General features: G+C 48.1%; 1 long non-coding RNA gene across 1 annotated transcript in view; it reads right to left on the reverse strand.

Annotated features, from left to right (window-relative positions):
- Nucleotides 1-12,273, reverse strand: part of LOC104695467 — a 38,724-nt gene extending 26,451 nt beyond the window's left edge. The window contains exons 1-3 of the long non-coding RNA XR_005602552.1: nucleotides 12,158-12,273; nucleotides 4,243-4,482; nucleotides 2,837-2,967 (exon numbers count right to left, since the gene is read on the reverse strand). This is a non-coding gene — a long non-coding RNA (uncharacterized LOC104695467). The remainder of the gene's footprint in view (nucleotides 1-2,836; nucleotides 2,968-4,242; nucleotides 4,483-12,157) is intronic.
- Between the last annotated feature and the right edge of the window lie 5,917 nt (nucleotides 12,274-18,190).

The following is an 18,190-nucleotide window of genomic DNA, read 5'->3' on the forward strand; positions in this document are numbered from 1 at the left end:
CAAAAAAGTCATGTATGTTTGTGTGGACATTCCCCACGTCCTTGCTGAAGTGTGTGCTCCTGGGATACCCCTTCCTGGCCAGGACAAGGAAGTCTCAGTCTTCTCAACAACTGCTTGCATTTTCTGAGCCATACATGCTGTCAAAGGCACAAGAGATGCTGTCAAGCCAAGACACACCTTGTTCTCAGACTGGGTCTGGTCATTATACCCTGACCTTCCTCATAGCAAGGGGAGGCAGGGGTGTGATGCTTATTAAGCTCTAAATCAGTATTTAATGGACACATCATCCTCCTTGTTGCAGGTCATGTCTCTGTCTTGGAGGTGCCCACCCTAACACTGTATTCTCCTCTGAGCAGGCAACAATCACAATCACAGCCTCAAGGGAACAGTGCTCCAAAAAGGAGCAGGCTTTTTAAACCTTCACCTTCCAAAGGAGCCCCAGGCATCACCACTGGTGCACCCAGCCCTAGGACGGCTAGTCATGGCATATTGTTGACTTCAGGGCTTTGGGTCCTTTTGCATGATTTTCACACAGACAGGGCAGCAGACTCAGCAGATGCTTAACCCAAACTCAACCACACTCCCCTTTTGCCTGAAGGCCTCCCACCACCTGATGCCCAAGCATGTTACTGCCATAGCTCTCTCTTTGCTCCCAGCAACTCAGGGACAGTGACAGTCTTCAGTACCTCTGCAGGCATCTCTACAAACAAAGCCCACCTGCAGCTCAGGGGGTGCCAGCTTGGTCATTCTGGTGCAAAACTTCCAATTAAACCATGCTAAATTAAACTGAACTAAAATACACAGGGAACTAGGTAAAGGTGCATTGAAAATACAAGTTTCCATACAGGCATGAAGTCACCAGAGCTATGGCTTCCTGCATCTTTATACCACAGGAGAGGACAAAGCACTTTTTTTTTTTTTAATGTACAGAGCAATTTACAGTCTAATCACCTAAAAACTCCCTTCCAGTTCTTACTGCCCTAGCACAGTGTCATTGGTAACACACTCAAATCCCAGGGCTGCAAAAGATAATCAGGGCAGGGGAACTCGGCCAGCTACCACTGGGAACCACTTCCCAGCCCTTCCCAGTTTTGGGAAGCCTGAGTTGAGCCCCATCCTAAACACCCTGTAAAACAGATGTCTTATGCAGCATGCCCAGAAGGCCTTCCCCCAAAACTAGGCACTTTTGGATCAGACAAAGGGAGCAAATTCCAGCATCCTCCAGCCCTTGCAGTGAACATGGCTCCTTTGAAAGCGAAGCTTGGAGAGTGCCTGTCCCCACAGCTGTGGCTGCCTGGCTCTGGGACAGTGGCACACTATTTAAGTCACTGATGCCACCTGTCTCTGATGAAGGAGATTGAGGAGATTTATTCCCCCCAGAGATGCCCACAGAGTTGATCCAAGCCCTCAAAGACTTTCTTTCTTTCTCAAAGGTGATCAAGCACCAAGGGCACAGCAACAACATCCTTACCCAGGGTGGTTTGGTCTCTTCCCTGGCCTCCTGTCAGCAGAGATGACACAGCTGGGTGGGAAGGGACCCACTGACAGACAAGTCACAGACCTTTTGCCTTCCAAGCAAAGCCCCAGGCCCTGATTCTGCTACTGCTCCGTGGCTCTGGGACAGCCTGGCTCTGCTCCACCACCCCCATCCCCAGCCAAGGCAGGACAGGACCACACTCGCCTCCCAGTTACTTTTCAGTCCTTTTATGGGGAAGATCATTTTATAGCAGGGTCTGGTAGAGTACTCAGCTTTCCCTTCCAGACTCCAGCAGAAAGAACTTGACCTGTGTCCTCGGACCCTCTTAGTCATCGGGCTGAGCCGCCTCTCCCCTCCTCCCACCACCCTCCTCTTTTATGGAATAGCAGCAGCAGCAGAGCATGGGGTGAGAAGTCAAGGGAAGGACAACTTGACTGATGGAGCTCAGGTTGCGGGGTCAGCGCAAGGCGTCGTGATCTGGGCTCAGACAAAGCCATTTCCTCTGTGATTTTATCCACTGTGATTTTTATCTTTCGTCTGTTCACACGTCATGCCACCTGGACATAATACAGAGCAAGCTGAGCGCTCGGCTCCACACTTAACCCCTTCCCTGCTTCCCAGGAAAGCGGGAGGCCCCAGGCACGGCTCAATTCTGCACTTGTGGCTTTCCCTGGCAACAAGAGGCTTTTCTTTACGGGCCCTTTTTATTGCCTGGAACATCTGTATGTGGCAGGTTTATCCTTCTCTGCTGACCCCATGAACCACATTATGATTTATCCACATATTTCACATACTCAACAGCATTCATGAGATGAGATTTTTGGTATTTGTTTTAGGAGGCACACTCGTTTTGGTTCCTGCTCTAAGCCATGTGAGCACAGTCCTGGCAGTTTGCAGGACGGGCTCCTCAAGTGATAGTGCAGACATGAAAGGCAGGCAGAAACAATTTCCTCTTACTACACCAAAGATGTTCCTTAGCAAAGCTGCTTACACAGGGCTGGAGTAATGAAGACCAGCCCTCTGCTCCAAAGAGCCCAAACCAAACCCATGGGTGGAATTAGGTGGTGTTTGACATGAGCACAGGTGTTCAGGCCAAGCTACACCAAGCTAGACCAAGAGCAAAGAGCATTTTGAAGGTCTACAGGGAAATTGGCAAAAATCCCCCTGCCAAAGTCTCAGCCGTTGGACATGTCAGATCTAAAACTCTTCAAGAGGCAGATGAAAACCATACCCCTGTTCTGTAGGTGAGGACCAGCACAAAGAAGGAAGCAGAAGAAAGGAATATTAAATCCATTACCTCTCCCAAAGCTGTAGGATATGATACCTCACTAACCATTTCATCACCAGATATCAGCTCACCTCCTCAGTCTGGGTGAGAGTCCAAGCATCTTCATGTGACATCCATCGACCTTCCTTTCAGGTCCATGGAGCATCAAATCCCATGGTCCAAACAGGACGCAGCTCAGCAGGAGTCACATGGGAGACCCAGCCTGTAAAGAAACAGTAGAGAAATCTGCAGGAAGCCTGGTGACCCCACAGCACACAAACCACTGTTCTCCTCCAGAGAGGACTCACCTTCCCAGCCCTCTGCCTTTCCTGGCTCCTCCAAAGAGCAGCGGGCTGGCTCCCGCATCCGTCTGATTCCACTGCCATAAATTACCACCGGATGGGACAAAAGTAGAAACTGCTTTGAGCAGTGGATATTTTAAGGCGCTTATGGGGTTTTTTTTTGTTGTGGCTTGGTGTTTTTTCCCAAGTTTCCTTATTTGTTTCCTTTCTTGCTCCAGATATGATAACAGGAGAGATAGATAAATGACAGGGTGTTTCCATCTAGAAAGTCCAGGGGAAAAATACAAAGTGCAGCCAACCACAAAAGCTGTCCAGGTCTTGAGGTTATTTTTATTTTAATTTCTGGATTCTTAAAACCAGTTACCTCACTTTTTGAAGTAGACAAAAATATATGGATAAAACAACACATTCTCAAATAAAAGCCTCTTGGCTCTCATGTGTGGTTGTCAACTAAGCAATCTATGGGTGGCAAGGTGCAACATTTCTAATGTCACTTTCACACCAAGTTAAAGCATCTTAGAAGCAGCTCTAACAAGTTACAGTTCTGGTTCCCTTTCAGGAGGACTGTGGCAGAGGACAGGGATGACTTGGTTTTTCAATAAAATGTACGCACAATGAACACATTAATTTCAAAAGGTTAAGTAATTCTCATGCAGAAAGTCAAGTCTCTTCTGACATTAAGAGACTCCTTTATTTAGGACAGTCCCTACGTCAAAGCCAGGTAGATATAGTGGGAAGGATCTGTCCATAAATGCCCAGCTCTCATACACTCCCAAAGCAACTGCTCTTAGCTACTGTCAAGAGGAGTTTGCTGTATCAGAGATGATCCATCCAATTTGGCAGTTCTGATTTTTCTTACAGGCATAGAGAGCCAGGCACACAACTGACTTCAAGAGAAATGGGCCCACTTGGCTCCAGCTCAGTGTTCAACCCGTGGTGCATCAGCTCTTTGAGACAGGGACTTTTTGCCCCATGCCTCCACTCCACACAGCACAGGGGGATACCCAGCCTTGAGAGTTCCCACCAAGTTTGCACATGCCCAGGTGTGTGGAACTCAACTGCAGAATAAGGGCTGTAGTAGAAGCTTTACCTCACACCAAAACTTCACACAAACTCCGATATGCCACAAAATGAAAACAACTCTTTGCCCCTTGTTCAGGAAACTGAACATATAAAGAAATTTGGTGTTGTCATACCTACTTCAACACTGTCTTCAGTCAATTCCCCTCGACATCTCCCCTCTCCTTGAACAGTTTGCATCAGTCACTCACTCTGTGGCTTTGCCCTTGTAGCACATTACCAGAGACAGAAAGACTCCTGCCACTCTGCTCTGCTGAGGACACAGACAACTGATGTCACTTGTAGGTGTTCAAGCAACCTGCATTCAAAATGTCCATTCCCAGACATGCTTCTCTCCACACACAGAGAAAATCACCCTGAAAAAAAAACAGACAACAAGAACACTCAAAGCCTCTCCTTCTGGACTGTGTCACAGTCACTTTCCCTCCCACCACTTCTTCCTAAAACGACCTTTCTGGATTTTTAAGAACTCTGTGCTTCCAAGACATCCACAGAAACCAAATCCAGGTTTTCGTGGGAAGAATTACCAGAATTCTACCAGGCTGGAGGTAGAAAATTCTGCTGTGCCTGCATGTGGACAACACCCCTGCAGAGAACAGTCAGTGAAGCCAACCTCAGACCATCAGACCATTGCTCTTCCCAGCAAGCTGCCAAGGGAGCCCTCCAGCCACATAAATTTTGGGGTGCCCTTGTTCTGTGGTCAGCCCCAGTCAAAGACATCTTATCACCAGCCGTTTCCCCATGTGGCACAAATTCATGTCCCTATCATTAAAGAGACACATGGTTTATTTACTCATTACCATATCCAGCTGTTGGCTTTTCTTCTCCCCGTATTTCAGGGTAAGTAGTGATTTGACATAAATAATACCCCATTCAGCTATGGCTTGAAAGATATTGTAAATATAAAAAAAGTCTTCGGCTCCAATAGCTCTTTCCAAGTGCTCAGTCCAAATCCTACTTAGTATGAGAGTGGGGGGAGGTCGGGAAAGAGAAAACCCAACACCATTACCTAAATAGCCCCATTAAAAATGAGCCCAGAGTGAGTTACGGCTTTATTAAACAGATGACATTACATCAGGAATGATGAATCATAATGTTTCTTTTCGGGATTACAATGCTGTATAACCTCTTCAGCTGTAATTGTTCGCCTCCTATTCCCAGCCACCACCAGGTGTGGTGGCCCCTGTCCCCATCACATCAATGCCAACACTGAGAACCTGTGAGCATCTCATTCTCAAAGGCTCACAAATTGTTACAAGGAAAGGGACAGAGGGGGACAATCCCATCGGGAAGTCCGAAGGGGATCCTGGTTTTTGTTCCCAGCCCTGGATGGGCAGGGATGCCTTCCCAGGAAAGCACGGGGTGTTTCTCCATGTTTCTAGGCAGGAGGGGGTTTGGATTCTCAGACTCACCCTCTTGCCTTGATTTGTCCTGTGTCAGAGCTGAGCAGGGTGAAGCGACAAGAGGGATCTGTGGTGGGAACCAGATTTCAGAGTTGTGCATCTGTGCTGGTTTCAGCTGGGGTAGAGTTTTGTTTCACAGTGGCTGGTACAGGGCTGTGTTTAGATTTGTGCTGAACACAGAGATGTTTTCGTTGTGGCTGGGCAGGGCTTGCACAGAGCTGAGGCCTTTTCTGCTTTTTATATGGCCATGCTGGTGAGGGGACATGGGGGGCTGGTAGGAGACCAGGACAGGTGACCCCAACTGACGAAAGGGATATTCCAGACCGTGTGACATCACACTCAGCATATAAGGTGGGGGGAAGGTGTTTTTAGGGTCTATTTTTACTTCTCATCATCCTCCTCTGATTTTGTTAGTAACAAATCCAATGCATATCTCTAATTCGAGTCTGTTTTGCCCATGATGGTATTTGGTGAGTGACCTTTCCCAGACCTCAACTCATGAACCCTTTGTTGTATTTTCTCTCCCCTGTCCAGTTGCAGAGGGGAGTGAGAGAGAGGCTTTGGTAGGTGTCTGGCACCCACCCAGGGTCAGCCCACCACAGCATCTCAAGGCTTTTAATACCCAATTCCCTTCCAAGCTGAGGGCTGTACTGAGGCATGTAGCTGGGATTTCAGGAACAACAGAAGTATGGGAAATTGCACCATGAAAGATGACTGGGACCATGCAGGGTACAGCAAAAGGCTGTAAGAGAAACGACTCCAGACTGAAGCAAGACACAACCTTCTGGTACATGCACTGCTCTGCTGGTTCCCCCACTAGAACAGGAGATCCCCACTCCCAAAACACCACACATCAATCCGGCTGCTCACTGCCTATGTCCTTTGCTCTTCATCAGCTCCTTCAATCCCTCCATCTCTTTCCCTGTGTGTTTAAATCCACATTGCCCCCAAGGCAGGTCACACACATGGATCAGAGAGAAGAGCCCTTCTGAAGATGGACTCTCCTCCTCGTGTCAGTCCTTGCAAGATTGATGGAGGCACCCATTAGGAAAAAACCCAGGGTGGGTTCCCAGTGGGCACCGCCATGGCCCAAAACCACCACATGAAATGTTTTTGACATTTTGGTCTTCCCATCCTTCTCCCAAGGTTTGCCTGCTACCTATAAATAACCAGAAGAGCATGACATCCCAGCTCCCAGATAAAGCACTGCCACGCCACAGCTCTGCGCAAGCCAACGGCTTCTATTTTTTATCTTTGGTGAGAACCACGTGTCAGCTTTTGACAACACACACAAGGGAGAAAAAAAACAAAAAAGCCCCAGCACTCAGATCTCCACTCCCCCTCCACCTTCTGCTCAGGCAGACCTCAGACAAATGCCCGGCAGCCCCATCTGCTCGTCACCTGCTGGCATTTGGGTAGCAGCTACGTCAAACGCCCGGCTCGCGTTCTCACATGTAGGAGTTTGCTGTCTGAGCGATGAGGCTGTCTGTGCTCTCATTGTGCTTTGCCATCCAGAAGGTTTTTTGGGAGCCTTTACAAAATGCTGTATGCCAGTAGCTCTTATGTAAGTTATCAACCTCTTTGCTCCATTTTACAGACTGGGGAACTGAGAGAAGGCAGAGATACCTGTGACTTCCTGCATCCCCAACCCTCTAGCCCTCTGCCCTGCCAAAACTCCTCCTCTTGCTTTGGATTATTCCTCTGTCCACTCATTTTCACAACTGTAGCTGAATCTGAAATGAAAAATTAAAAAAAAAAAACAAAAACCAGCATCCAACAATAAAAACTTGCCAAGGGAGGTTGAGCTCTGGCTTTGGCCCATGGAAAGGTCCAGGTCTCTTTGCAACCCTGATCACATTGCAGGAGGCCAGGGACCAGGACTCCTCACCTGCCTTGGCACCAGCAGGACCCTTTCAGTCTGCTCCAAACAGACACACCTCTCTTCCCTTAAGTCTTGGTTTGACCTCTTACCCTCACCACAAAATACCAAGTCCTAAAAAAACCCAGAGGTACATCCCTAGAAAAGAATCACTAACATGATAAGGGATCAAGCAGCCAAGGTCTCAGCTGGATTCCTACCCTAGATGAGCAGCAGCATTTACAGAAATCTGTGACTGAGCATAACAACAAAAAGAAAAACAAATCCAGCAACTATAAAGTTGTTAAGTGGATAACTTAAGTTCAGCTTTCACACATTAAAATCAACAATGGCAATCATTTCTCTTTCCGCTGTAATTGTTGTAACAGCATTGACTCTAATCTTACAGAATAAAAAATACCCACCCCAGATTTCACTCCAGTCTGGAAGTGAGTCAGCTCTCAAACCTCAGTGAGAAAGAAAGGCACTTGCTAGGAAGGATGTGGGGAAATAGAGGGTTAGACTCACCAGACTCCTCTTGGGTCACGCTAAAATTACTACAATTTAAGTTAATGAATAGATTTCCTTTTGTTCCAGCCCAGCTTCATTCTGCAGTGTTACAGCCCTTATCCCAAGCTGGAAGCAAGAGCTATTCAGATAAAACAAAGCCCAGCTTCCCTTTAGCATTACCACCAAGACTTCTTCATAATAATATTTATAAAATAGCTATTAAGATGGGAGGGGATAGTAAAACCATGTCGGTAAAAGGCACTCAGGTTATAAAATACCGGGCATTAAATCCGCCCTGCAACACAAAATCCCTTCCCACCCACGTGTTTGCTTGTTTCAAAGCATCTCTAAAGGCAGGGCTGCATCCTGCTTATTCTTTGGGATCTCTGGCTCATCCAGGCTGTGGAGTAAGCAAAGGGGTCCGTGAGGCTCTGCTGCTGCATCTCGACATCTCTTACAGTGCTGCTCCAGTGTCTGCTCAGACCCATTTGGCACTAATTGCAGGGGCCATTTGGGCCAGGGCACATCCATTTGGACTGTCCCCAGCTCCCAACAGAGCAGAGAGAGTCAACCAGGCACTGCTCTGAGCTCCCCAGGGCAAAGAGGGAGGCAGTCACAGAGGTCACAGCAGAACCACAGGCCACCAGGGCAATGGGCCTTGCTCCCTGGCAGGCTGGGTTTGGCACCATCAGTGCTTCTTCCAGGAAGCAAGAAAGCGTTTTTGTGCTGCTTTTGGCAAGAAGAGTTTTCCAAGGACAATCTCATGGGTAGCACTTCCCAGCAGACTGCAGCAGCAGAGGATAGTTCAACCTGGAAAGTACATCTGCCCTCTGATGCCTCCCAATCCTACATACCCACCTCCACCAAAAGGCAGGCTACCTGGCTGCTCCAGATCACTGGGAAGCATTAACCTCCTGGGGAGGTGTTAGCAGTCAGGGCAAGAAGCTAATAAGGTGGAGACTTCCCCCAAAAGGTTAATTTGCTGGAACTGAGCATCAGTGCCATCACCAGGACAGTGAGAGGGAATAAAAAGCACACAGCCAGCCAGCCAGCCATCTCACTGCCAGCCACTCAGGACTACCACAAAAACATGAAGTGAAAGCACAAGACCAAGAGGTCAGGCTGCAGATCTGCCCATCCAGTGAGGCAGGACCACAGCAGCATCTCTGCCAGGAAAGTTTTCTGGGCATTTTTCAAGTCTGCAAGGTCCTGATAATCCCAAACCAAGAAGTATCATCTCATTGCAGAAACCTTATGCTGGTCTCCAGCATAATCTCAGCTCTGGAGTTGACCCAGCAAAGACTCATGATGGGAACACACGGAGTGGGGCTGCAAGGACCAGCAAGCCAAGGGCCTGGGAGGGAAGGCTACACCTACAGCCTGCACTAACATTCCCTGGCTTTTTCCAGCATCTTAAAGGTAAGGAGGGAGTGGGAAAGGGGATTTGAGAGAACAGAAAGAACCACTGTATTTATCCAGGCTGACACCTCGAAGACCACCAGCCAGAGCATCTCATCTCTAACTCATGTGCCCACCAAGCATTGACACTAATAGGACAACAGCTGAGCAATTAAATGGAGGAGCAACAAGGAGATATCAAGTCAAAAAGGCTCATGGACAAGAGACAGAAAGCCCTAATTTCTGCTTGTTTGCTTTGGTGAGTGAAATACTGTCAGGCACATACCATTCTCAGGAAAAACTACATTTCTGCCACAACCAATTAATGCCTCTTTCTTAGGAGACTGGAATCTTCCTGCCTTTTTGCTGCACGAGGTTTTTTCATGGACCTTATAGAAAGGGTGTCAGAATTTGGAGTGCACAGCATGCATCTGTACAGAGAAATGTCTGAGACAAGCCACTGTCCTGTGCTAACTCTCATTTAAAGACTGTTCACAAACTGTGGGAAACAATCATTTACAGCCCCTTTGCTAGGGATAGAGGCAGGGGGAAATACAGAGGAGAGCCTCTGAATCAGGAGGCAAACATCATCTCCCTGAGGTCTTATTTACACGCTTCCCCAGCAGAGTTAACAGGCAGGACACTGTGGTTGTACTGGTTTGGGGGCCCCAGCTATAATTACTTCAAAATCCCTGTGCATGGGAGTATTCACCTGTAGCTCTGAAAGTCCTGGGCAGCCCTGGGGCCTATGGCTGGTAAGAGGGCCGTGGGGGGAGCAGGGCTGCAGGTTTGGCCAGGTGTCTCTTCTAACACATCATTTAGATGGGCAATGGGAAAAAGCATGCAGCAAGCAAAAGCCCACTCCAGCCAGGCAGGACTAATGCCCCTTACATCCAGCCCAGAGCCTGTTAACCACCATTCTAACAAATCCCTCTGAGGTCTCGCAGGAAAATCACAGCTAAAAGCCACTGAGGACAAGGTCAGGAAGGAAACTCAAGGGCAGGGAGGAGGGGCAGCCAGTAAACATGGACAGACTGAAGAGCTGGACATCAAACCTGGTGTATGGCAGCAACTGAGAAGAAGAAAAGCAGGACTGGAGGCTATGTGTCCAGTCATTGCTTTCTCTAGATTAAAAAATGTAAATTCCCTGTGTACTGGTCTGCCTTGGAGATACCAAGAATAACAGGAGGCAATTAGGAGTAACGGAGTCACAATGATGGCAGCAACAGGCAAATGTCTTCGGGAAAAGAGCAGGTTTGGGTGAGAGGCACAAATCCCCCTCTTTTAAAGATTCATGGGAACGGGTGTCTGGTCCAGCTCCCAGTTTATTTCTCTGCCAGTTCAATGCTTCCTCTCAGGCAGTGGTCGTACCAATTTAATCTGGGTTAATAGAATCACTTGCACACTCAAGGGAGACATTGCTGGGAAGCAGCACAGGCAATGTGACCCATGGGCCTTGGAAAGCGATGGACACACATGGCTTTAGAGCCAGACGTGTGCTTTGCAGCTGGATCCCTAACAAGTGGATCACTGGAAAATACCTTCCAGTGATCCGCTGCCCTGCGCTCCACAAACACAGCCCATGATAGAGCAACATCACATGGACAGCCCATGGCAACACCCCCATTTCCACCCCAGCCACGAAGTTTAAACGGAGAAGAAACCCAAGATTTAGACAAGAGCAGCCACAGCAAGAGAAGGGAAATGCTAGGAAACATGGGACACCTGAAAAAAAAGTACTGGGGGAATGAAAACCCCCAGCAACCTGGAAAGCAGGCGTGAAGGAAATCTGAAAAGTAGGAGATACAGAAGCGCTGGTGAGAAGGAGATGGAGTTACATGGAGGCAACTGGGTTATAGGCAATCTTACATCAGTTTATGAAAATATCCCATTAATCTTCATAGCACAATCTTAATTGCAAAATCTTTCATCAGCCTTGTTATTTGTGCACCTGTCACTGGAGACAGTTGGAGTTGTTTTGTCGTCATTTCTCACACTAATTAGAGGGGCTTGGGGTGGTTTGAGGGGTGGGGTGGGGAGGGGGGGGCTGTTGTTTTTTAAATTGTCCTCAAGCATGGCTCAGCTTCATGGTAACGCTGCCAATTAAGGTCCTGCCCTGTGCAGGGCTTGTAAGCCTGCTAGGCACGTTGCACAGGACTAGAGGGGTTGTTTTAATTAAATACCCCCAGACTAGTAGGGAAATATTTAGAGCAATTTAACAATCTGCTGCAGAGTTCTTAAGCCTCCAATATATCTGCTTAATGTTCTTTGGGCATTTGATAATATCCCTACCTTATCTAATTCTGTTTAAATTTAAAGAGATGCATCTAAGCTGGTGAAGTAGCGAGCACTTATTAACGCACTGGTTATTAAAACATATTTGAGATGTCATCACCAGTGAGCAGTCCCAGCAGCAGGCAGGGGACTTGGAGCCTGCAGATATATTTCTTTCTTAACTGGGGCTGCCCAAGGACAAGACCCAGTGGTTTCCCCACAAGCTCTGCTGTCATTACACCAGTAGTTCCCAGCCTGCTTCCCCTGCCTGTGGAAGGGAAGGTGGTGGCCTTCCAGTGTAATTAGTCAGAGCTACTGGCTGCTTATTTTCAAGTCTATTTTCCAGGTCTGCAGTTACTGAGGCTGGGGCATTTTTAAAGAACTGGATATTTTGTTTTCTCAATTTAATTAAAGTTGTGTTTTCTTCTGCTCAGCCAGCTCTTCATAACTCAGTGGTCCACAGAAAATCGTTTGCTTGAGGACAGCCTACAAGGCCAGAAAGACTATTTTGCAAGGTTTCAGCCCAACTACGCTTACATAATCCATATGTTTGTAGTCTGGCTGCCCTGTATTTGGTAGTCTCCTTACCTCAATTGGATGCATCCATGCTTTCCTATCTCTCCTCTTTTGCCTCCAAATCAGGCAGCTTCAGCACACTTCAGAGTGGTGCCACTCAAAACTCTGATTAGGGCAGGTCCCAAAATGCTGCTATCACGGGCAAGAAGAGGTTGTTATAGAACACACAACTCTCCACTATACAAAGGGAGAGTCAAGCCAACAATTTAAGCTCCTGTGCAAAATGGCCTCCAGGCAAAACAATTTTCAGGACATGAACAGCAAGTCACTCTTAAATCCCATGAAAATGAACAGCCCAGACTATTTCACAAGCACTAACCCACCCAATTTTAAAGTACCTTCAACTGCTGAGGCTAGAAATAACAGCTGTTTCAAGAGAGGGAAAAACTCCACCAGACAATTTTAAACAAGAAAACGCATCTGGGAGAAATCTGCCTGCCCAACAAGACAGGTGTTCTGAAGAGCTAAGGCCATGATGCCTTGAAGGTTTAATGTCAGCATCTTCAGATGAGAGAGGTTCCCCATATATCTTGTTCAAGCAAGAGTATCTCAGCTTCTTACCTTAAAGGCTGATTTTCATCATAAGTCTGGTGCTCTGCTTTTGGCCACCGTGTTTTGAGACAGAAATGGACCATTTGGAGAGAGTGAGCCCAGAGGTGACACATCTGTCACACACATTGCAGAGGAGCACAGCCATCCTAGTTGGTCCTCACTGATCTGAGAGCAGCTTTCAAACAGCCCCCTAGAAACATGAAGGAAAATGTTTCCTCAGCCATAGCCACCACAGAACATAAACAACAGGCTAAAGATTGAGGCAAAGGAGAAAAGCAAACAAAAAACCCAACACACTTTATATGTTTGTTACATTATTCTTGTTAGAAGTCCTAGAAGAGGCTGAGTAACCTGTATCCCCAAGGGTCCTTAAAAACAGATTAGTACAGCAGTGACAGAGGTAGAGATGATCTTACCTTGGGGCAGGGAGAGAGATTCACACAACCTTGGCAAGGTCCTTCAGATGCTTGTGAAGCACCAGTGACACCGAGCTCTAGCCCATCCCCTCTTTTCCCCACTGCAAGGGTCTGGTTATGGCACCAGTCAGAGGAGTCTGTACACCAAAAAACAAGCTAAAACCAGGGACAGAGACTCCATAACCACAGTCCAGCAGAAGCAGCGTTCTGGCCTGCCAGGCTTGTTGGTCTCGGGTGAACAAAGTGAACCCATCTCATATCCCCAGAACCCCAAAACCCCAGCCCTCTTCCACAGTCTCCGCTCCAGACTGGGATGACAGATGACCAGAGGGGACCAAACAGAGCAGATGTTTTTATTGGTTTTTCCTTTGTTCCTCATCTCTCAGACACTGGTGTCATTTAGGATTTTTTGTGGAGGAGACACATCAGCACAGTGACGGATCCTGTCTGGTCCCATCAGCACCACGGCGGCATGTCCCCAGAGTAACACGAGAGAACTGCCATTCCTGCAGGGAAGGATGCTCAGCAGGAGGTGTCAGCCCGGGAAACAGAACAATTGTTTCTCTCCCATCAGTTCAGTGGCACTTGGAAACTTTCAGGATGGGGGGGGAAGGCCAAGTCTGAACCCAGAGGTGTGCCAAGGACTTGCTCTGAAGGCCATGGAGCAGACTTCACACCCCGGCATCGTCACCATCTCATTCCTGCCAAGGGAAAATGAGTAAGTGTACTTCAAGTGGCTGTTTCCTACAGGATGTGCCCTGCGGGGTAAGGAACGGAACTTCTGAGCCCTCCTCCCACTAGGTGACACTTCTCACTATACTCCCTCATCACCTGTGTGTGCAGAGCTGCTGTCACAAATCATGGGGTTACTTAGACTCTTTAAAAAAACCAAAAACATGCTTACAATGCTATTTCCTTAATTCTCAATAAAGGATCCTATTTGCTTCCTTCTCCATAAGTCACCTCTGGCTGAGCAGTGTGGGAGCAGGATGAAAGAGATGGCGTCAGTTAACACTCCAGTGCTTTCTAGCCAACACAGCCTTGGCTGTAGCAGATGTTCACATCCTTTATTCCATTAGAGGACTTCTGATTCTCCGTGGCCATGTGGAGAAAAGCCTGGTGGAGTCTGGCCATGCTGTTCTGCTGGCCAGGCAAACAGGGATCTGAGATGCAGAAAGGCTGAGCTATGCGCCAGACTCATGAACAAGCTGAAGAGCACCAGCTCTCCAGACACCCAGCCACCAGATCATCCCTGTTCCCCATCCTGAAGATCTTAGCTGGGGCTGCAGGTATAATTTTATACAGCACATGGGGAAAACTGCCTCCGAAAAATCATCTCTGCAATTGTCTTAGTGGGATAGGAGCAGGGTTCTGGGCTCTCTCCCAGTGCAACAAAGCAGGAAGCACCAGTTTTGAGTACACTTGTATTACGACGGCACATTCAGTCTCATCTCTGCAGCTTAGATCTACCCAGGCCTTGTCTTTTGCCAGCAGGAGATGCCACGACACAGCTCTTCAGCTGGTGGGATGCGCTTGGAGGAGCTGCTCGCGAACAGCAGGCTCAGAGGGATGAACCAGCAGAGGCATGCACAGAGCAAGTGATAATTTCCGTGCTGTGCAATTACAACTGGGAAGAAGTAAACCTCTGGTGCACAAACCTGCCAACAGTTTACTGCCGACAAGGAAACAAAACCGACAGTTGACACTGGAACAGCTACTGATACCCTGTAATCATCTTAAAAATAGACTCTTTGCAAACCTGCTTGTTAGTAGTGAGAACATACGCTCTTTTTAAGGGGGGGGGGGGGGGGGGGTTGGGAGAGGAGAGAAACCTCTCAGTATCGCCAAAGCAACATTTGCATTAGCCAGAGCACGTGTTTGGTGAAGCTGAGGCTGGAAGCTTCCCAGAACCTGGTCCCGTGCTGCTGGGTGACTACGGCACAGTGAGATCCTGTGTTGCTACAGCACATTTTGCACCATCAAGAATTCTTCATCCTCTGAGCCCAGCAGCCAGTGCTACACAGCTATTGCAGACCGCCACCTTATTCCATCTTACTGCACATATCTGCTCCCCAGGCTCCTGGTGCACAGCTTTTACTCATGGTGGGTCCTCCCCATGGCTCCTTGTAACCACAGACCCCAGGACCCCAGCTGCTTTACCCCTGACCAAGGTGGACAGAGGAACACCAGAGCCAAGGGCTCTGGAGTCTTGTTCCAGCCTGGAGCATTGTCCATCACGCAGAGCTGCATGACAGCACAACCCTGACCCAGAGAAAGTGCCACAAGTAAGGTGTTCCCATAAAAGATAGCACAGCTCAGGACTAATCCAGAGTCCACCAAAATAGGGACTGGAACCACAATCTGGTCTATTCTAAGTTGGTTTAGTTTCTTGATTCCAGCTTGATTTTGTTGAATCTCTTAGAAGACAGAGCATCCACCCAGATAGACAGGCCTGGTTTTCTTCCTAACACATTCAGCACAAAATTCCCTCACCCACAAGTTTCTGTCCCCTCTGTGCTCAGCACATCAGCACTATACAAGAGAGAGGGACACATTCCCTCATAAGTGGATTTCATTTTGGTATGAGCCATTTAGAGATTATATCCACTTCAATTTGGGCAGGGATCCAAGGTTAACCTCCCTGCTCTTGTTAACAGAGTTTTTCTTGCAAAAGCCCATCAGCTCAGTTTTACATCTTATTTGGGACAGTCAGGGCAATGTTCCACTGGGCACCAGGATGAGGGGAGAGGAAAGACAGATCTTGGGGAGCTCTGTGACTGCTAGAGCTGAGAGCAGTTTCCCAGGATTCCTGGACACACATCCCTGGTCTCCTCTGTCTGCCACTCATGACTACAGACATTGCAGACTGTTATTGTACAGCCCTAAGGTCACCTTGGAGACTTTTTGGTGTCTCCACATGGGCAGGAAGGAAAATCTTTGCCAAACAGGTACAACACACAGCATGAGGGTGGCACCCTCCATCCAGGATCACAGCAGCACACAAAGACACTTGATTGTTTAAAATTCACATTTATGCAAAACATGGTTTCTCAGTTCCTGGAAGTCACATCCATTTCTAGGGGGATGCTACTCTTTCAGGGTCAGGTCAGCCAATGTACACTTTCCTGCCTTGCAATCCCCTTGGGAAGACTGCAGGCTGTGCCTGCACACAACAGTGTGCCCAAGCAGCAACTGCAGAGTCAATCCTGAGGACCGCCCTAACACAAAAACTATTTCAGAAATTTCAGCATTTCAGGCACAGCAGGCACAAGAGTTCATCTGAAAGTTATGGACTATGGAAAGCTGGTCTTCAACAGTCTGGCTTCTCCAGCCACTTTGCAATATTCCAAAAAGGAGAATGGGACCACGGTCCGGGTAAAAAGGAGCAGTCTTGGCTGCAAGTGCTGCCAGTCTGGAGAGGATCTGGTAGCACACCAGCAGCCACCTTGCCATGGGGAGACTCTTTCCTGCATAACCGCAGCACCTGAGCAGGAAGGAAGCTCCTTCACCCAGGGCAAGGGTCCTAACAGCTTCCACCGAGATGCTCTCAGATCAGCTCCCAACAGTCAATACCTCCAGCATGAATTATTAATCCATATGTCATTCGCCCTTGGAAACTGATACATCCACACCACACAGGAAGAAAGCTTTTAGCAATACGCCCGTGTCAGCAAGCCTGGGGTGAGCTTGCCAGGCACTTCCTCACACCTCCCTGACGAGCTGCTGGGAGCCAGCAGGAGGCACCCATGGTGGTGTTCCCGCTGCCATCTCCAGCATGGAGCTGTGCCGGCCCCGCCACTCCCAGATCCAGCTCCGTGCGCGGCTGCGTGAGCTCAGCACATCCACCTGTCACGCGAGCCACTCGCTTGGAAAATTATTCTGCCAGAGCATCACCGAGGACACCTTGCCAGTAAAATATCAGACAACATCAGCCGGTGTTTACTTGCTCCAGTGCAGATACTACACATTTATTATTTACACTTTGCAGCATATTTTTGGAGTTATGTCAGTAAGACTGAGGGTTATCAAGTGATCTGTTTGCAGTCTGTCAAAAGCTGCCATGATTCCAGGGAATTTCAGGACAGGGATTTACCCTTTCACATTGGCCTAATCCACAACACAAGATGGGAAATGTTGGGATTTGCAGAACCTCAAACTGAGTTTGTGTCCCTTGCCTTCTCTGCTTCCTGCACAAAGGTTCTCCAATGGGAACCAGTCCCGGGGGGAAAAAAAGGCTTCTGAAATAATGTAACAACAAAGTGTAGATCTTCTCCCTCAGTCCCAAGCATTTGAAGAGATGGTTGGGTGGATTTTTATAGACTGTTCCAACTGTACTGAAAACAAGACAGAAGTGGGAAAGAAAGGCCAAGCTGAACATGTCCTAATCCCTGGTCATACTTGGAGATGGATGAATCAAAGTTGGTGCATTGGGTACCAGGTTTAACTGAGGAGATCCTGTTTACTACTCATTTGTGGTGATCAAAAAGAAGATGCAAATATTTCCCAGGTAGGACCTCTAGCTTTGCTCTTCTCCTGAGTACAGGAGTTGTTCATGTGATGCTGCTAGCTGCATCAAGGTGGGCCAGAGCCATCCTGGCATCATGGCTGCCCATCTCTCCCTGAGCTGGAGGTCAGCTCTCCCACACAGCACCCCAACAGAAGGATGCAGCACATCCGGCCTGGAGAAACTTGGGAAAGACCAGCTGGGGACTCCCTACACACAGGGAACACAGATGGGTCTGGAGAGTGTGTCACGGCTGCCCCACCTGCAGATGTCACCTCGTGTCCTAGCCAGTATTTTCTCCCATCTTTTCTGCTGTCTTTTGCCAGAGGCGGGGAAAACAATGAGCATTACCAACTCAGCCATGGCATAAGCTCATTATCTCCCTTCCTAAGAGTTTCTTAACAGTAAATTTAGAAGTATCTTCCACAGAACCTGAACATATTTTAAATGTCTTCTTTTGAACTGCTTCTTGAAATGAAATTTTACACTGGAGCTAGAGGAAACAACTTCAGAGGAGCCCGCTGGAAGGCATACACTCTGGTAACACAGACCACCCACTATTTTCCTTTTCCA

Source organism: Corvus cornix, chromosome 8, assembly GCF_000738735.6.
Source record: "Corvus cornix cornix isolate S_Up_H32 chromosome 8, ASM73873v5, whole genome shotgun sequence".
Classification (NCBI taxonomy): Eukaryota; Metazoa; Chordata; class Aves; order Passeriformes; family Corvidae; genus Corvus; species Corvus cornix.